Consider the following 19,385-nt stretch of genomic DNA (forward strand, 5'->3'; position numbering starts at 1 on the left):
CATCTCTGCCTATACAGACAGATACAGGCACACCTGTATGGACATATATTGATTATATAACATATATATAGATATGTGTGTGATCTATTGCTCATTTGCAGGTTTGTGGGTTCTTTGAAATGGGAAAGGCCAGGGTCTTTCATTAGGCCAATCATTAATTGTGCAAATACTGTCAGGATCTGTTCTAGCTGCTGCTGTTATTTCAGTGAATAACTACTGTTGTGCTGTTGCCAAAACTTTGTACTGGTGTCCAGGCTTCCTGGATAAAAGGGTTTATGCTGAATTTTAGATATCCATGTTCATATGCCTACATCTAAGGCAATCATCACAGCTCCTGTCAGAGGGGTAAAGTAGAATTGGGCACTTGCAGGGATGTTTTATCTCATCTGAAGATGGATTACTAAAGTAGCTCAGAAAAAATACGTTTTAGAAGTGCTTTTTCTTTCCATTATCTCAAAAGGGAGACTATAATTAGATCAGACATAGATGGTTACATCACAGAAGTCTAAAGTTAGGTGATATGGATACCACACTAAAATTTGGTCTCTGCAGATTTTTAGGTCTAATTTTAAGAAGTTCTTTTTACAAAGAACACTTTGAAGTGGGCTGGACCACAGATACCTATATTGCTTTTATTTTTTGCTGGGAATTACAGATTTGGTTACTCAGCCAAACTCTTGCCCATAGAAGGAACTTATCAGCAGCCATGAAAAAATGAAAAATACTTTTTTTGTGCCTGTAATTTCAGTAGATAACTAGAAAACAAAGTTTTAGAAATAAAACCAAGATATATAGTCTGCATTAATTAAAGATATCTGAAAATTGACATAATTTCAGTGCCTGTATGATATGAAATTCTACTTTTAATCATAACTTTTTATAAGGCAGTTAAAAGGGCTATATAAGGTGTAGAGGACCTCTTCATATTAATAAAAACACCAAAGGAAAAAAAAAAAAAAAAAAAAAAAAAAGATTGGCAGGAATACCACATCATTAAGATATTTATTAGAGGCTTTCAAAGTTCACTCTCTTGCATGGCTCTATTCCAGGCTATATATTTTTTCTCTTCCCCACAAATAACTAAGGTAATGTCCTGGCTCTATTGAAATCTCTGAGCCTCAAACAGTGATGTTTTTATCTGCCTGAAGTGGTACAAAAGTACCAAAGTCTGGTGTCCTAATTTGAGTTAGGCTCAAGAGGAGATTGTTATTGTGGAATTTCTAGATCAGTCAGTGCTGATCTGTGAGACACTTCAAGAAATCCTGTCCCTCCCAACCACACCCATGGCTTGTTCTAGAGCCTGAGCATTTTGAGGTACAAAAGTTATTCCCTGCTGCATATACATAAAGCCTTATAAAACTAGAACCTTGTTACCCTTGTAAAATCATGGCTCAGGCATTCTGCCTTGGCTAAGCAAAGCTAACAGCTGGCCTGACAAGTTCCCATGAGAAAGGAGTCTGCCCCTAAAATCTCTAAAAATATACATTTCTAACCATGAAAATAATTCTGTACCCATGAAAAAAGAATATAAACATCTTCAGAGAGGAAAGGTTTTGATGGACATGTACACAAGCAGCTACTAACCAATGAACTGAGTTGCAATAAGTTACTAACCAACTCAAATTAAACACTATGCCTTTAGAAAACCATATAAATATGAGCTGTAAAGAATAAAAATTTACTGTTCAGGTGTCTTGTCTGTCCCTACAGCAACAGTTCTAGATAATTTAGTTTCTCATTGCTTGTTAACTAGCATCCAGGAAATGTAAAAAATACTAGCTGGTAATCTTTGACCCATCTTACTCACTACAAAATCCAAGTACAGATCAAAGTTATATTCAATGTTTGCTCAAAGATCACAAGATAAGCATCCTTTTGATTCTGAAAGTAAAATTAATGCCTAAGAAAACCAGAAAACCACACCATGACCTTTAGGTGTCTCCTCCATTATTGTGCCTGTCAAGTGAGGCTTAGGAGAGAGTAAACTTGATTATGGAGAAAATTTCTTTTTCAATGCACAAACGATAACTGCTGGTAGGTAAGGCTTTGTTCAGATGGGGGGGGGATTGGTGTCCTTGTGACAGACATGATGCCAAATGATCTTTGTTTTCTTTCTTTAATATATTTTCTGTATTCTTTAAATGTATATTTGTAGATAATGTGGACTGTGGTGTGACAGAAGTGGGATACAAGCACTCAGTTGCTGGAGAGGTGTTGAGAGGAGAATTCAGAGGCTTTTCAGTCCTGGGCTTCAGTGTTGTAAGAGTGAGAAATTTTAGATATTACTTAAGTAGAATGTGAGGTCACAAGTTATGTATTTTACATTCAAAGAGGCTTTGGGTAACACATAAATCAGGTGCCCACTTCTCTTTCTTCCAGATGGGAACATAAGTGCAGGGCTAATAAATTCCATATTTCAGGAGAGGTTTAGATGTGGTATCAGGAAAAAATGCCTCGTTGAAAGGTTGGCCAAGCATGGCAACAGGCTGCCCAGGGAAGTAGTGATGTCACCATGTTTGGAAGTGTTCAAAAATCTGTAAATGTCCTGCTTAGGAACATGATTTAGTGTGGACTTGGCAGTGTTAGGTTGATGGTTGGATTCAATGATCTTGGAGGCCTTTTCCAGCCTTGATGATTCAATGACTCTCTTTCTGAGTTACTTAAAATTGAATTCCTCTCACTCCTACCCGACGGTGGGAAAATCATTAGAGGAAGATGAAGAGTGCACCCATTTGAGCTTTGTTTTCTTTTCTTTTTTTCTTTAACTGGTAGAAAATCTGAGCATCCCTGAGTATATAAAATACTTCAGAATATTACTTTTGTGGCTTTTAAGCACATCATCCTTTATCTCCTATAAGTACTTCAGCTTCAAGACTTGTATCAACATCCCTGTGATGGGGAGGGGAGTATATTAAAGACTGTAAGAAATATAGCTACTGTGAGAATGGAAACCTTTTAAATGCTCTCCCATTTTTACCACAGTAATATGATGTCTTTGACATTGTTACGTGCTACAAAGCTGATTTTGTGAGAGGTCTGGTTTTTAATATTTCAAGAAAGGTTGTATTTTTTGTTTGCACTCAGATACACTGTAAAGTTGTTACAGATCTTGTTCATACATGACTCTGAAATACAGCATGGCACTTGTTCAATTTAAAATAGTGTGTTTAATAGAAACAGATTATTCATACTTATGTTCCAAAACTGCACTAGAGCAAGTTGCTCAATTTTCCAGTTTATTTACTCATAAAAGTTTGAAGTTCTTAGCAAGAAATGAAGCAAAAATGTAGAAATACAGCACATTCTTCATTTTGACATATCTGTGGCTTATGCTTGTCAAAGCATTTATCCTTTATCAATGTTTGAAAGAGACTAGTGCTCATTAAATATAAGATTTGGAGAAGTAGCTGTGGTTAATTAGGAAAATGTGTTGTTTATGGATGCCAAAATCATATGAGTGTCCTACACATTAAAGATGCTGATAAATTAATTGTTACCGTGAAATATCTTGTTATTTCTTGTGATTCAGAAGTTAAAACTGTAGTTCAAGATTCTTAAATGCATTTGGTGATGCAGTTTCCACTGACCTCAGTAGGATCTTGTTTCCAATTAATTCATTTCTTGGAATTTGCCTTTGTCTCTACTGATATTGCACACACTTAGGGACAGTGCCCAGAGTCCTAGCTCCTTCAGAGTGGCTTTCTTATTAGGATCAATTACTTACCTGTAATATATTATAAAGTTAATCCAGACTGTTCTTGGTGCTTTGTCTTTTCATGTACTTTGTTTATGCCTACTCTGACTTCATTTGCTGAGGGAGACATGCTGCTGTAGAAGTGATGGGATCTGATAAGCACCTGAGGCAGTGACTCAGTGAATATTTGCTTGGCCTGATCAATCAATCCACAGCCCAGATAAGCAGCCCATGGATGATAAAACCCGTGCTCTGGGCTGCATACCAGGATTATACACTGAAAATTTCCTTATTATTTAAGGACATAAATCCTAATGTCCTTGAATCCTAATATGTGGTCCTTAGCCTGAAATCTATGGCAAACATCCAAATTTCACAGAGCTCTGATAAAAACAAGTATTTTTACGTATACCAGAGATACTTCCCAGATAATTACTTGGGATACAATTGAATGTTTAGATCCTACAACACAGATGTGATTAGGCTTTGCATGTCTTAAGAACCAACATTAGGCTGAAGTGTTGACTTCTTCCATTGCAGTCAATATGAATTCCTCTATGGAGAATGAGAAGGGAATGGATTCTTTGGAGAACTTACAAGGAGAAAGATGACCAAAAAATGTAATATATAGTGTCAAACTGAGATTACTGCTGTGAAATCAAAGAAAAATTTTCATGAGGCTAGGGAAAACAGGAAAGCCATGAGGTATACTAACTGCAAACCACACAGTTTGTGTCATTTTAAGAGAAAATACAGTATCAGGGTTCCACTGTGTAAGAAGAATGTTGGTTGACACAGAAAAATATCCTCCAGTGATTAAGTCATATGATATTTATAAAGGAAGTTAGCCTTGTGGTAGTCTGGTTATTTAAGATTGGAGTCATAGTAGGAGAAAAAAACCTCAAGCTTCAAGATCATTAGCAAAATACAATGCCAGAATGTTTTAATTTCTTGTTTTGTCATTGGCAGAAATGGAGATGCCTGAAATTAAAAAAAATAAAAAATAAAAAAATATAAAAAAAAAAAAAAAAAAAAGGTGTAGGCTTTTGTTTTCCCTATTAAACTGTCTTTATCTCAGCCCAGGAGCTTTCCAGCTTTTACCCTTTCAATTTTCTCCCCAGTCCTGGTGAGGATATGAGCAAGCAGCTGAGTGGGGCTTCTTTGCTGGTTGTGGTTAAACCATGACAATAGCCAATTTGACTTTTAAATACCTTGTTTGTAGCTTCTGAAATAAAGGATTATTCGTTTGTATGTGAATGTAAAGATGGGATAAAACTGAGTTCTGACACATTTAATTTAAGCAGAATTAATTTCTCCAGAAGATCTTACTGTGACTTTTAGGGAAGAAAACACTGCAAGTGTCTATGAATATTCTCTTTAATGAAAGGAACAGGGCAAAAAAGGTGTAGGGACCCTCACCAGATTAGATGATATTTATTTGTTAGCTCCAACACTAGTACTTGAAAAAAAATTAAAAGCTTCTGAAGTATAATAAATCTTTTTTGCTGTGTCTCCAGCAGTTTGCTGAGAGCCCAGGTTTATGTCTTTGCCCACTGTCCCAGCCTGCTGAAAGATCTAATGGTCCATTGGCCTCCTGTTGTCTTCTCCCTTTGAATCTGCTTAGAATTTGTTTTTCTTTCAGTGAGAGCCAGACAGATGCTAGCCTTGGCTCTGAAGAGAATAGAGAACAAGCAAAGATAGGATCTTAGTTCATCCCAAAGAACTGGTTCTTGCAGAAACTACCACTGTTCTCTTCTTTTATGCCTGTTTATGGAACTGAGTTTTATACTGTTATATTTATGCTATTTACTGTTTATCCCAACGGTCCATGATATAAGGAAAATTATCTCCTTTTTATACCAATGGAAACTGTTACAGAGGACAATGTATGTTTTGCATAACCAGGCATAAAAATTTATTGCAAATAAGAGTTAGTGACTGTTTTTCTGCCCCCCAATGCATTTATTTCAGTATTGTTAACTATTAAAGCATTCAGATGATTTTAGGTGCTAAAGACAGTGTCAGCCTTCCTGCTGATGGTGTTGTTGCCTTGCAAGAGAAGAGGAATATCTTGTGCAGGTAAAAGAAAATAAATTAAAGGATTTTGGAATAAATTGTGAACAATTCATGGACCTGAACTTTCTAAATAAAAGCAGCTAAACAGCATTATGACTAATAGACAGAGTTTCTAATTTTCTTTATCCCTGTGTCCCCTGAGTGGTTCTGATTTGCTTTTACAATGAAGGGCAGGGAGAAATAGAGTTTTTCCCCTTAACACCATGCCATGTGTTACCCACAACCCCAGTAGCAGGACATGGGAATTCACACAAGGGGCTTTCTGAGCTTGCTGGTGCATGGACAGAGCTCCTGCTTTTCTCTTTCAAGGATATGGGCCTCTAGAAGAGCAAGAAGTAAAAAAAAAAATATATCTCTATATATATTTTTTTGTAATAAAAACAGTCTGTGCAAAGCACATCTTAAAGGTCAGAAAATGGAGCACTTACCAGAAGGCACCTTTTATTGCACCTTTTATTTGAGAACAGCTGTTGGCACTGTAGCTTAACATGCCAATGTTCAGTTTCTAAATGCTTATGCCCATGTTTTTACACATTAATTCCAGGATAATGACAAATTAACTCCAAATTCCTAAGGCAGTTGTCTCTCTTCCCATTACTACTAGCTGTTCTTTACATCTCCTGAATCAGATGAAGCAGAACTGCATATTTTTTTACCTTATTTTCTCTTAATTGCAAACATTTTACTTAAGAACCATTTTAGAAACCTGCATTCAAGAGTTTTGTTTGTAAGTTTGAAAGAATATTGTCTATTCTATATAATTCTGCTCCTCCTGCTGATATTTTATTCTTCCAAAGGATTTCTATTCAGCATTGAATATTAAGGATTCAGCTTAGAGAAGTTGTGATCCATCACTTGCAAGTGACATATCAAACTTTCTTAGTTAACTTTGGTTTCTGAGTTCATAATGTGGACTGTGAAATCTCATTCATTTGGAAAAGCCAGAGTAAATAGAACAGTAAACAAGCAGGACATGGAGACAGGTCCTTTTGTTTCCTGTGTTGCTCCAGTGCCAGTGAGGTCTGTTCTCAGCTATTGACAGTCACTGGGCTCAGTGCTGTGTAAACAGTCCAGAGACTTCCACTGAAAAGTTTGGACTTGGAGTTTATGGCAGCAGGAAACAAAGGAACAGAAATAAACAGGCAGTAAGTGGAATTTGAAGCAGCTGAAAAGGGGAAAAGGGTGTGTGGGGGGTGTGACCTGTGGCTGTTAGGTAGGTGTCCCAAATGTAAAAGAAACTGTGTAAATGTTAGAAATAATAAATCAAAACAAAACAACAACAGCAAAACCCCAACTTCATCCACAGTTTGTCATCAACACCTGTTCAGTATCCCTTGAAATGCCTTTTATCTTTTTTTCTTTGCTCAGAACACCTGTAGCATTTGGATTCTAGGACAAAATGCTAAATTGCTTTGATTTGCTGACTATTTGCAGGGCTTATTTATCTTCACTCTGAATATAAGCTCTGCCACATATTCTGCATCCCCTGTTTTCCTGATCCCCTCTTTTTCTGATGCTTTTCCAGAGCCCTATGTAGGTGCTTCTCCAGTTAAAATTAGGTCAGAGAAAGAGTGGATAATATGCTCTGGAAAACATTTTCCTCATTTGTTTTGAATATTTATACCTTTGAGTTTAAGGATTACGAAAAAAATTTCAATTTATTTTGTAGCAGTTTGTCATGGTCTTCATCATATTGATGATATTACAAAGTCTGGAAAAATGCTTCAGTAAACTTGGTTTTGGTTTTGTGTGTGTGTGTTGTTTTGTTGTTGTTGTTTTGTGAGTGGTTTTGGTTTGTTCATTGTGGGGTTTTTTTTGTTTTTAAGTGCGTAAGTTAAGATTCACAGAAATATATATCCCATGCCTATTTTATTCTTTTTTTCACAAATTTTGTAAGAAAAAATTAATGAAGGCATACCTGAATTTGTAAATAGTAATTTTCCTTTAATAAATAGCTCTGGGAGGCCTGAGGAGCTTCAGCCCTTTGTTCTGGACTCCTGGGGTTATCCAGGAATGGATGAGAAAAGATGGAGGAAATATTGCTGCTTTTCTTGATCTGCCTGGCCACACTGCTTGCATTCTTTGACATTATTAAACTTCAGCTCATCTCCACCTCTGCAGGCATTTGCTAGAACAGAGACCCACTGCATAGGGACAAGAGGCAGTTTCCCTGTTTCTCCTGTTTCCATACAGAAATATTTGCCAATTTTAGACACTTCAGTGCTCTGTGTTGCTTTGCAATTTTCAGTGTCTATGTCAAGAGACACACCACCAGTTATGTTCCCCTACACAGATGGAATTTCCTCTGAACATGTTCCAGCCATTGCCTTTACTAAGGCAGGGGAGAAAATATGTATTTCTATGAAAAGTAGAATTACATTGCATATGTAATGGGGCTGCTGTGCAGGTAACTTTAATCTGGTGCTCTCTAGCATCTGACAGCTTGCCTTTGCAACAGGTTAATAATATTCAGAATTGCATATAAATCTTTCTGTAGAGGACTAAAATTCGCATGGCATGATTACCTTAGTCAAAAATATATTCCCTTTTCCAGATAGCAAAAAAAATCTTATTAGCAAGCATGGATTTTTTAAAATAGATTACTGCATACTGACACACACATGCATTTTCGTTACCTGGCTTTTTTAAAGACAAGATTTTAAATTACTGTTTTCTAGAGTAGAAAATGAAAACAAGTTTTTTGGCAATTGTACATTTTAGCCATCAGCTGGATGGCTGTAAATCACAGTGAGCTGAGCTCTGCAGCTCTCTCCATTAATGGGTCCATGAATTGTTGTTTGATACAATTTTAGCCATCACATTCCAGTTGGAATAATGTGAAAACTAGAAGAATGGAACACATAAAACTGGTCAAAAACTTTCTAATCAAACCTTTTGTGCAAGCAGACAAATTAGAGTTTGCTACCTTAATGCTTGAGAAACGCACTTTGACAACAGCAACAAAAAAAATACAGTCACTATTCTGGTTCAACATTGCAGAACAAAGTAATTTTTCTGCTTTAATTGGGAAAACAATTTTTTTTATTTATAAATATCAAATTAAATATGTCGATTTAAAGAAAACTCAAAAATATTTTTATTTATCTGGAAACACTTCAAATCATTTTCTCTGTGGGGGATTTTAAGATCAGTTGTTAAAAGCTTTTCTGAAATCCAGGAGTTCATTTCCTTCCGGCCAATGCTGTTTATTCACAGAGGTGCACTGCCTTTTGACAAATTCTATTTGAGGTAGGTCTCTTGTACCCCTGGCTGCCATACCTTGTTGTTTAGCTTTTCCAGCAGGAGCACTTAAATCTGCTTATTTAAGTGTTATGCTGGTTGGCTTTTAGCATTTTGCACTTTGTGGAGCCAGGACCAAGCTCAGGCCAAGCAGGGCAGAGCAGAGCTGAGCTCCAGGCTCTGTTGCAGGCTGGTGCAGTGCCTGGGGCTGATCACCACTGTTTACAGCTGGGGGAGACAAATGTTCCCATTCTCCACACTTGGAGACAAAGCTGAAGCTCAGTTTTGCAGCCAAAGATGCTGCAAGGAAGTGGCAAGAGGATAAATCCTTCTCAGTGAAATGTTCCTGGACTTGTGTCTATGCAGGGCTTCTCTTTTTCACAGAACAGTTTAGACATTTAGGTCTAATTATGAAAACATCTTGCTTTGATCCCACAAGGTGTCAGAATAAAGAACTTTGTGGCTCAGCATCTTGTCTCTAGCAAAAGCTTTGAGGAGATGCCTCAGGAAGAATGTCAGAACAGAGATGGCATATGTCATCTCCTAATATTTCTCATTTCCAGCAATTTGGTGTTAACAGAATTCCTGAGCCTGGTGTGGTTTCTGTTTATTCATTACCCATCAGTTAACCACCTACAAAGAAGGGGAACAGCTGCTATTTGTTGTGTGCTTCAATATTTGCTGGCTTTTCTCATACCCTGCAGCTCTGGGGGAAGCAGTGAATGATCAGACCACATCCCTTTCTGTCACATCCCCTCCAGACATCTCTTTGCAGACCAAGGAGCTTGTCACTGTGTAGGTGCAGCTACATCAGAGGCTGTGGTGGGTATGTGGTGGATAAACACAGTGCCTTCACAGTCATGGAATAAAATCAAAATACATTCATTCTAAAAAATGACAGTGTGCATTGGGGTGACAGTTATTTGTCTTCAAGAATGGAACATGCATGTTCTAGACATAAAATCATTCAAATATGCATTAAAATTACATATGTGGCAGCTTAATGGTGCTTTTAGCATTCTGCTCAATGTAGGTATTTTATCCAAATATAGTCATGTTAAGCTGTGTCAGTGAGGAAAGCTGTTGGAATTGCTTTTATTCATGGGGGAAAATATAAAGTAGTCTGTAGTAGTAATTAGTAGTAAAGTAGTTTTTAAAATTGTCTCTAGGATGTTCTGTGCACCTTCCTTGCTTCATAGTGCAGGAAAATTGTCTGCTCACTTGCTGCTATATTGAAATAACTTTTTCATCTCTCAGGTCTGTTCATCATCTTTGATGGCTTTTCTCAAAGCTCTTCTCTCAGGCTCTTTTTATTATAAGACAATCTCAATTTTCATTAAAACAAAAACAAAACTCTACAGCCTTCTTGACAGCAGAGGGTTGCTGTAAATGTGCACACAACGCTTTAAAACGTTTAAAATAAAAGACTGATGAAAGTCCAGTTAAAGCAAATATCATGACTTCTTGAGTTCTGGCCTAACAAATTTTGGAACAGTAGCAGTCTTTCAGAATTTCTAGGTAAACTTAAGATACTGCTGTGAATACTGGCATACAGGGATGGTGCAATTTCACAGCTGGAAACTTGAGTAGACTCTAAGTGAAACACTTTACAATTAAATCATCCTTCAAGCATCCTTCTTCAGCTTGCAGCCTCTTCCATCTTCACTGTGAAGCAAAATCCTGCCTTCCTCCTGAAAGAGGAATAAAGGGGGCAAGGAAGGAAAAATTAAGATTCAGCTGTGCAAAGAAAATGAGATAAGTAAATGTGTGGCCTCTTTCCTAATCTTGCTACAAATGCTATTTAATAAGATACCAACAACATTCAATTAACATTGATTTATGCAAGATGCTGCAGACCCATTTATGTGAGGTCACACAAATTTAAACTATTAGAGGTGTAATTACAGATGGGTGTTGTTAACTAAGTGGAACAATACATTTAACTCACAAACATTTAGAAAAAACAACAACTAAATATTTCTATCTTCTGTATGATCAGACTAATTTTACTTTACATCAGCTCTCCTATTAGAACAGTCAGTTTAGGTAAGAAAGATACACCTTCATATCTGCTGCTGGCTTTGATTTGCAGCACACATGCCATAGACTGAGAAAGAGTAAATGAGTTAAAAATAAACACTATCCTGCTCTTTGGGGGGTTCACACTAGAACTGTTCAGTTGTTTCATGGATTTTTAGTGAGGGTGATTGATCCAGCAGCAGCAACGGAATAAGAAAAACAGTACCCAGCAGGTTTGAAATTTGTGACATTTAATGTGTAATAGATTTGATGAGAAGATTGGATAAGAATTCTGGTCTCAAGGAATAATGTAATTTAGTGAAGTATAGAAATAAGTACTAAGTTCTGAGACTCTTTTATTCTATTTACTCCATATTGACGTAACCTACTAAATTAAATGCAGTGGCATTTACACTCTGTGTGCAAATAAGATGAAAAACAGTATCTCTTACAGCATGGAAAAATATCTATTCTGAGACTTTTCCATGAGACCAGTTGTGGTGATAATTCAAATTCTAGAAACACTTGAAGCTCTTTAGAGCTTTAGTGGAGACAAATAAAAGATGTTTTTAGTTCATATCTATAATGATTCCATATAGGAACTTCATTTAAGTCTCTGTGATTAATACATCACTGTATTGTGTCTGAGGCAAATTCATATAGAGAAACCTTCAATATGTCTGAGAACTTTGATATTGACCAATTTCACATATTATTTCCTCTGCAATTTATCATTATGGCAATTTTTTCTCTAATTGTATAAATCTAAATATATATATACATATATATATATATAAATATAAAAATATTTATATATATATATATATATATATATATATATATGAGAAATAGCAAGAAATGTGACAGCTGCAACATGCATAGTAAGCTGTTTGCTGACCCAGAATTACTGCTGGAAGGGGGGAAGAGATTCCATTCTTTGTCACACATTTGATTATGGAATGACCAGGATCAAGTTTTCTGGGTAATGATCTGCCCAGTGCATTAATTTGGTTTTGCCCCTGATCTCCATATTGCCAATAATATTCCTTTAATGCTTTTAGAAATTGAGGAGCTTTCCATACACCCAGATTCTGCTGTGCAATAAGCACATCTGCTTGCCACAGCTTGCAGCAACTTCTGAATACATGGACTTCCAGAGTTCACAAAGTTCACAAACTAAACCCTGTGTTCATATATGCCCCTCCCAATTTATGCACTATAGAATGAAATTTAATAATGGTCTCTTCTCTCTGCTGCATAATAAACCTCCTCCTTCTTTTTCTCCACTAAACTTCTTGTACATTACTGGATCATCAGCTGAATCAATTATTCATAAGAAGGAGCCTATAAACTTTTTCTCTTGGTCTCTGTATCTCCAGGGTACTTGATCTATTCACAGAAAGTCACCTCACTTCCACAATTCCTCTTTTTGAAACTCAAAGGTCAAGAAGGACCTGTACACTTTTCCATCTTGAAGCATAGCTCATCCTTTCTCCTTTTTTTGTGCATTTTTGTCCTCTTCTAGTTTTGCTCTTTTTTGTCTTGTATTCACTGGACTCTGAATTCCTACAAGAGATCTGCATGTGCTTTGTTAAGTATGGCTCGTGCACAGGCTATCAATTGTGTTGTAGGAGTAGCTAAATGGGTATTGTTCTTCTGGGGACCTGTATTATTTCGAGTAAGAATTTAAGCCAATTGGCTTCAATCCCACTTGACAGTATTTTACATAATGTGGAAAAAATCTTTCAGCAACAAATATGATGTTTGAGGGAGAATGTAAAAAAAAAATAATAAAAAAAAAAATAAAAAACCAAAAATAAATAAAATGAGAACAAGAGAGAGAAATATAGAAAATGTTAAAACTTCCTAGAATTTTCTCTACAGAGTCCCACCAGCATGGAATTCTAAGCCAGATTTGAGCTCTGGCTGTAAGAACAGACAGTTTGTCTCCCACACTGGGCAAAAGTGGAAACCTAGAAAATCAGGACAAGATTCATAAATGACAGGTCTTGGAACTGATATGGGTGGGGAGCATCAGAAAGAATTTCAGGGAGATGATAGGTCTGTGAACAAGCTGTAAACACCAATTATACTAGATATGCATGGAGTGTGTTGTTTTCACAGTGCATGTTGTGTTGAATGGGGAGCCCCTTCATTAAACCTGAGGTGAGAACCACTTAAAATATACAAAGGGGGCATTAATTCATGTAACACAGTTCTTTAGCTGAGATACATATTATACAAAACCAACTCAATTACACATTTCCACCAGGATATAGTGAATAATGATGTATTTTCTCCCTAATTTCTTAGGAGGAAACAGAGAAACTTTCAGCTTCCTACTAGAGAAAGTTGTCAGTGAAATAGAACAGAAAGAAAATTGCTCAGCAGCAGTGGGCTAATGGGATGTGCTGTTCACAGGACCCTCTGTTCTGGTGGGAGGGTGGAGGGGTGGCTGTTCTTCCTGTACCTGCATCACCTGGGCAAAACAAATTATTGACTGAGTGGCACAGTTGATAGATTCGTAAATTAAACCTTAGCAAATTTCCTGCTCTTTGTCTTAAATATCCTTTTCTTCAGTGATCAGTAGTGGTGCTGAAGCAGCATCAATTTAGTGTTCCCTTCTTGAAAAGATCTATTAGAAAGTTACAAATAATAGCATTCAGACTTACAAACCTATAGGCTTGGGAACAATGTTTTGAGTCTTGTTAGTGCTGATAGAGCAAGAAATAAAAAGGAGAAAATTGCAAGCCATCTGCTTCTTTATCAAATTTCTCTGCATATTTTGTACAGATATCTGCACTCAAGCTTTTTTATTCCAGTTGGGCAAATCACTTATATCCCATTTATATTAATTTATGTAAACAATAGACACAGATGCCTGAGGCAGAAAGTAAAATATGAATTTGTAATTATTTTAGGTCTCAAGTAGTCATAACTATGAAGTGCTCCGTCCAGCAGAACAGATAGAATAGAAAAGAAATATTCTGAATGTTTATTGTCTTCTTATTCCTCTTCCTCCAGCTGTGATATTTGATATCCAGCTGCTATGCACATATTTTTCCTTTGTCAGTGATCTGTGCCTTATGCCTACAATTCCAAAAGAAAAGTGTAAAAATGTGTGATTGCTATTTGAAGCAGCATAGTTAAAAATAAATATTATACTTTTCACAGCTCTTCAAGAAGATTTTGCACACAGAGCCCCCAAATACCCATTTGTAAGTGATCCCACTTTGAATTTTTTCTGTCTGGAGTGCAAAATGGGAGATGAGGTTAATCACCCCATAGGTAAAGCTCTGCCGTGGTAGCTCAGCAGCACAAATTTAAAGTGTGAAACACCGGTATTTTAGGTACTTCAGGAACAAATAGTGAAATAGGAAAATGTCAAAATAGGTAGTTTTTATTCTCATATTTTACTTAAATAGAAACCAGGCTTGTTTTTAACTGTATGTAGAACAGTTCTTGACTTCAGTGGATCTTTCTTGTCAAGCAGTGATGTGTTTCTATAGAAGTACACCCATCAAAGAAAAGCATTGCAGACCTAAAAGATAATAGAAAGTAGGGACAGAAGATAATAGTGGGAGGAAGAGGAAAAAACCTATATTGGATGTACATTTTGTGTTCATATCTACATATAAAAGCTCATCTCATATTCCTTGTCTGTTATGGTGCATATTTTGAAGCCATCTCCTATTTTCTGCTGAAAGAGGACTTCCAAAATGGGAGAGGATAATATAAAAAGGGGAGGGCATAAGAAGGTCTCCAGAATCAAAGTGGCAAAGTAACACAGTTGAAATAAACCAGCTAGGGCTGTGATTAATTCACAAATACCTGTTCCCCTAATCTTTTGAAGGCTCTCACTGATTATGAGTCCCTATTATATCCTAAAATTAAATATCTCTCTATTTGACTTACCTCCCTTTGTCTAGTGTCATCTCAGAGGTTTCAGTCATTGGACAACTTCTTTTCATTTTTATACTAAATTAAGCTGAGAGTTATGACCTTTTCATTTAAACTTCATATTTAATTTGTGAGCTGACAGAAAGCACTAAAATAATTTCCTAACATCTTGATCACACTTGGGGACCTTCTTTCATAGCAAAATAACACATAACTCTCTGAGGCATAAAGGAAAAGAATATTTCTTCAAAACATTTAATACAGCTCTTAGATGTTTACTCTTTTCTCAACCGAACAACACTTCCATTTGTATTCTAAAAATACCTGTCAGGGCCCAAAACTGCATCACAGTATTTTTTAACTTGGCAATCCATCACTCTTTGTCCTTTATCTGACTTCCATTGTTTTACCTGCATGTTCTTTGACATGGTCAGTGTGTGAGCACCTTTAGCTATGACAATTCATGCTATTTATATTTTCAGTTCTAATGTTTTTAGTATATGTTTTTAAAGAGTCTTAGATAAGACCTTGAACTCAAATAAAACTAAATAGCTCCTTCAATGTATATTTGGTTATAAATGTACAGATTTATGTACAGAAAATGAAACATTCACATTAAAGCATATCAACCAACAGCCTGTATCAATATATTAAAATGAACAAAGAATTTGCTATTTCCCAAGCTCACCAAATGTGTTAGTTTGTTTTGCTCACCTGGTTTTGTTGCTTTGGCAACATATGCTCACCATCTGAAAACTATTGGGGAAAAATAAACCAAACAAAAAACTTGCAATCCTTCCACAGTTACCATGAAGTCTTTCCCAGCATGACCCTGACTATGCCAATTTACAGCAAAGGCTGCAATGAAAGTGCCACAGCAAGGTAAAAGTACCCCACATAATGTTGCCAAGCACTTTGCATAAAAGATTTTTGAAAGATGCCATAAAGCTCAGCATCCTGCAAAGTGGTGAGACACTAAAAGAGGCTGCTGACAGAAGCTCACAGGCCAGAACTTCTGCAGCATTAGATATTGGGTTATAGACCATGCAGAAATGCACATGTATTGTAGCCATTTTCTTGGGGGAAAATAAAATCAAACCTGTCATAACAAGTAGAAATAGAGAAAAAATGACTGCAGGCAAATAAATAGACTTTAGGTAGTTGTGATCACACAAATCGAGCATCCCTTGTTATCTGTCTGTCCCCTGGGCACTATTGGGGACAGGTAGTGAAGGGGTTTAGTGCTCCTCTGACTTGCTCAATGAAGTAGAATTGAAAATAAATCTTCTTTGAGCTACTCAATTGTTTCTAGGTTCTGTATCTTCAGCAGAGTTAGGTTTGGTCTCTTGTTGGGGAGTAGAGCAGATCCCACAGGTAAAATAATCATTGAGTGTGTGGGGGAATCCCCATGATGCCAATGCTGGCAGAAATGCTTCCTCTTCTTGTGACCTATTTTTCACTTCAGCACTGTGACTAATATAGCTTTGGGCCTGGAAATGCTTGCATACTTTATGGATAGAAATATGTACAGTGATTTCACTGATTTTCTTGGGACTAAAGAGTGAAGTTATTCATGCCATTTATTGCAAGCATTTATTACAGTTTGGGGGGTCTGATTTCATGTTCTAGTAATGAAAAACTAACCTTCTTATTTCACCTTCTTCTTCCCTAATATTTTCTGGAGTTGTGGTGCTGTGTCAGGTATGAGCTCTTTACATCATGCTTGTGTGCTGATGATGACTTGATGTTTCCTATTTATACACAATAGCTCCCTTTAGCACATTTATTACAGCAGAATATTCCTATTAAAGTATGAAGATGTTACCAATGTGCTTCAATAGGGATTAACACGCATCAGCAGCTTTATAGGTCACTGAAAATAGGGACCAAGAGAAAATTTATGGTCTACCACACCTACACTCATCTCCCTATGTGGCAATAAGCACTTTGAGGTTTAGAGAACATCATTGCCCACTCTGAATCTATTCTGTGATGTTAAAGCCCAGAGTATGGTTCAGGGAGCCATGTCAGAACACTGAAACATCAGTCAGGAAAAAACAAACTTCCAATTATTAACTAAATAAGCTTACAGAATGTTTTCAGACTACAGTATAATTTTTTAATTTAGAAAGCAAACAAGAAAACACCTCTTTTTATTGGATCTGTTGTTGGGGTCTCCCTAGGACCAGCTCTCCCAGCCCCTCTCAGAATGCACCAGGTTCTCTGCCCATGAGTGCTTTTGGGTAGAGATCAGTCTATAAAGAGAGGATTCTACACTTAGAAATAAAGACCTTTCCTTCCAATGCTTTATTTAAATGTGAAGAGGGTATGTAAGGATTTTCTGGGAAAAATAGCGCTAGGGAATATAATTGATCAAGAAATGAAATAGCTAATTATGCTTTGGAGGCATGTTAGTAGTTAAGTAAAGCTTTTTGCTTGTCACCACTTTATATTACCTCTCTTTTAAAACATTCTGCTCTAAAAAGTGTGGTCTAAACATTTTATAATCATAGAAGTTTGGCTTGCTGCACTGCTTTGAACTGGGACACAATTCCATATTTTGCAAAGTGCAACCTGTGAAGTTCTGTCTTGGCCATTGAAATGTATGCTCAGTGTCAGTGCTGGCTAAAAGCTGCATATAAATAGTTTTACTCCTTTCCCAGACTGCAGACACAGTTCAGTTGTCATCACAAACCTTTACATTATCTAATAATAAAAAAGAATCACTTCAACTTGCAAATTAGGTTGCAAAGAGTTTTTTCACATGGTATCACAAGGTATGAAGCTTTTGATATAAACTTTAGATTATTTTCTTACTCAGAACAAATGTGGGTCCTAGAGACATCTCTCATCTGGGGCCAGAAGTAATTTTTGGCAGCTACTTTTCTTTTAACAAATATCCCTTTTCCTATCAGGCCTTAGGTAAAAGAATTTTTGGGTGTGGCAAAGGCTTTTCACAAAAGCTAATCTTGACAGGTGATTTGCAGTGAGTTGATTTGAGCTGCTTTTTCAGTTGCACTTCTCTCCATGACCTTTCTCTTAAATTTAGTGGCCTCAAAAGTCTGGGAATACCCAAAACAACTTGCAAGAGATTTTGACTTAAGTTCTCAGAGTGGCCAGCAGCCTAGAAAAGCTGTCTAGGGTGTGAAAATGTGCCATTCCTGTGTCATTCTCCTGTTTCAGACATTATTGATGCAGCCTGTGGAAGGTCTTCTCCAACTCTTGACTTTTCTCAGGAATCTCCATACAGTTTTGCTTTTATCCTGAGTAAAAGTGGTATGGAAATACCACCACACTGCACTTCACAGTCCTGAATGATAAAGGGACTAAATCGATAAAAAAATTCCTAACAGAATACTGTTATAATAACAGAGCTGTACACAAACCTTAATTTCAATAGTTTTGCAGATGGGTTAGTTAGTAATTTATCCCTAAAAAAGCCCAGTTTTGCAGAACAAAGACCTCATTCTTTCAAAAAGGCCACTTCACCTGCATTTTCCCAACTTTTGAGAGAAATGCAGATTGGGAAACAGAAAACCAGACAACTCAACATCTATTAATAATGCTGCAGGACTATTTATATCTAACCTGAATGCTGCACTTCTGTAGCAATTTATTTTCATTTTAATTCAGCTTACTGCACTTGGCAAGTTTCTGTGAATTTGCAATGCACACATATAAATTTGGGTGCAAGTAGCTATGTTGGAGTAGTAATTGATACCAGCCATGTGACATTAAATTTTTTCTTTAAGCCAAGCAAGAATGAGTGTGAGTTGCAGCCCTGGAACATACAACAAGAAGTTAGATCTTTATGGCCATTTTTCCCAGAAGAAGATATTGTTATTAAATTTTGCTGATCAGAGCTAGCAGTTTGCTACAGATCAGGTTATGATCATTTCTGTGTTTATGGCCCGACAAAGCTCAGAAGTTAAACACTCCATTAAGTTACAGGACAAGATGCTCACATGGTGAAATAATGAGAGTGCATTAGTTTGCATCCCTTTAGGGAAATTAGATTTCTGAGTCCCTGGCATCTAACTTCAGATCAGAGACTTAAAATATGCTATTCCAACACCTTCAGATTCTAAGCTGATTTCCAGCACTCCAGCAAACCTTGCTGCCTTTAAAATTAATTCTGAACCAAAAATCATGAAAAGAAATGTCATAATTTTTATTTTCTTCAGCTAAAATCTGACTCACAATTTTTCTTTTCTAAAATTTAATTTTGTACCTGACACTGACATCCTGCTGGACTCTGGATTTGCTTTTAGAAGGCTCTAGTTAAGTCATGACTTTCAACTCTTCTTTCGATTTGACTGGATTCTGTAAGGGGTATTTCTGTAATGAAATGGAGATTTATTTTTTCCCCCAGAGCAGAGAAACTTTATCTTGGGACTACTGATATTAAGAATCTGTGCTGTCTAAAGCCTCTCTTTGGCATGAACTGCTGAAAGAG

The sequence above is a fragment of the Erithacus rubecula genome, assembly GCF_903797595.1.
Source record: "Erithacus rubecula genome assembly, chromosome: 15".
NCBI lineage: Eukaryota > Metazoa > Chordata > Aves > Passeriformes > Muscicapidae > Erithacus > Erithacus rubecula.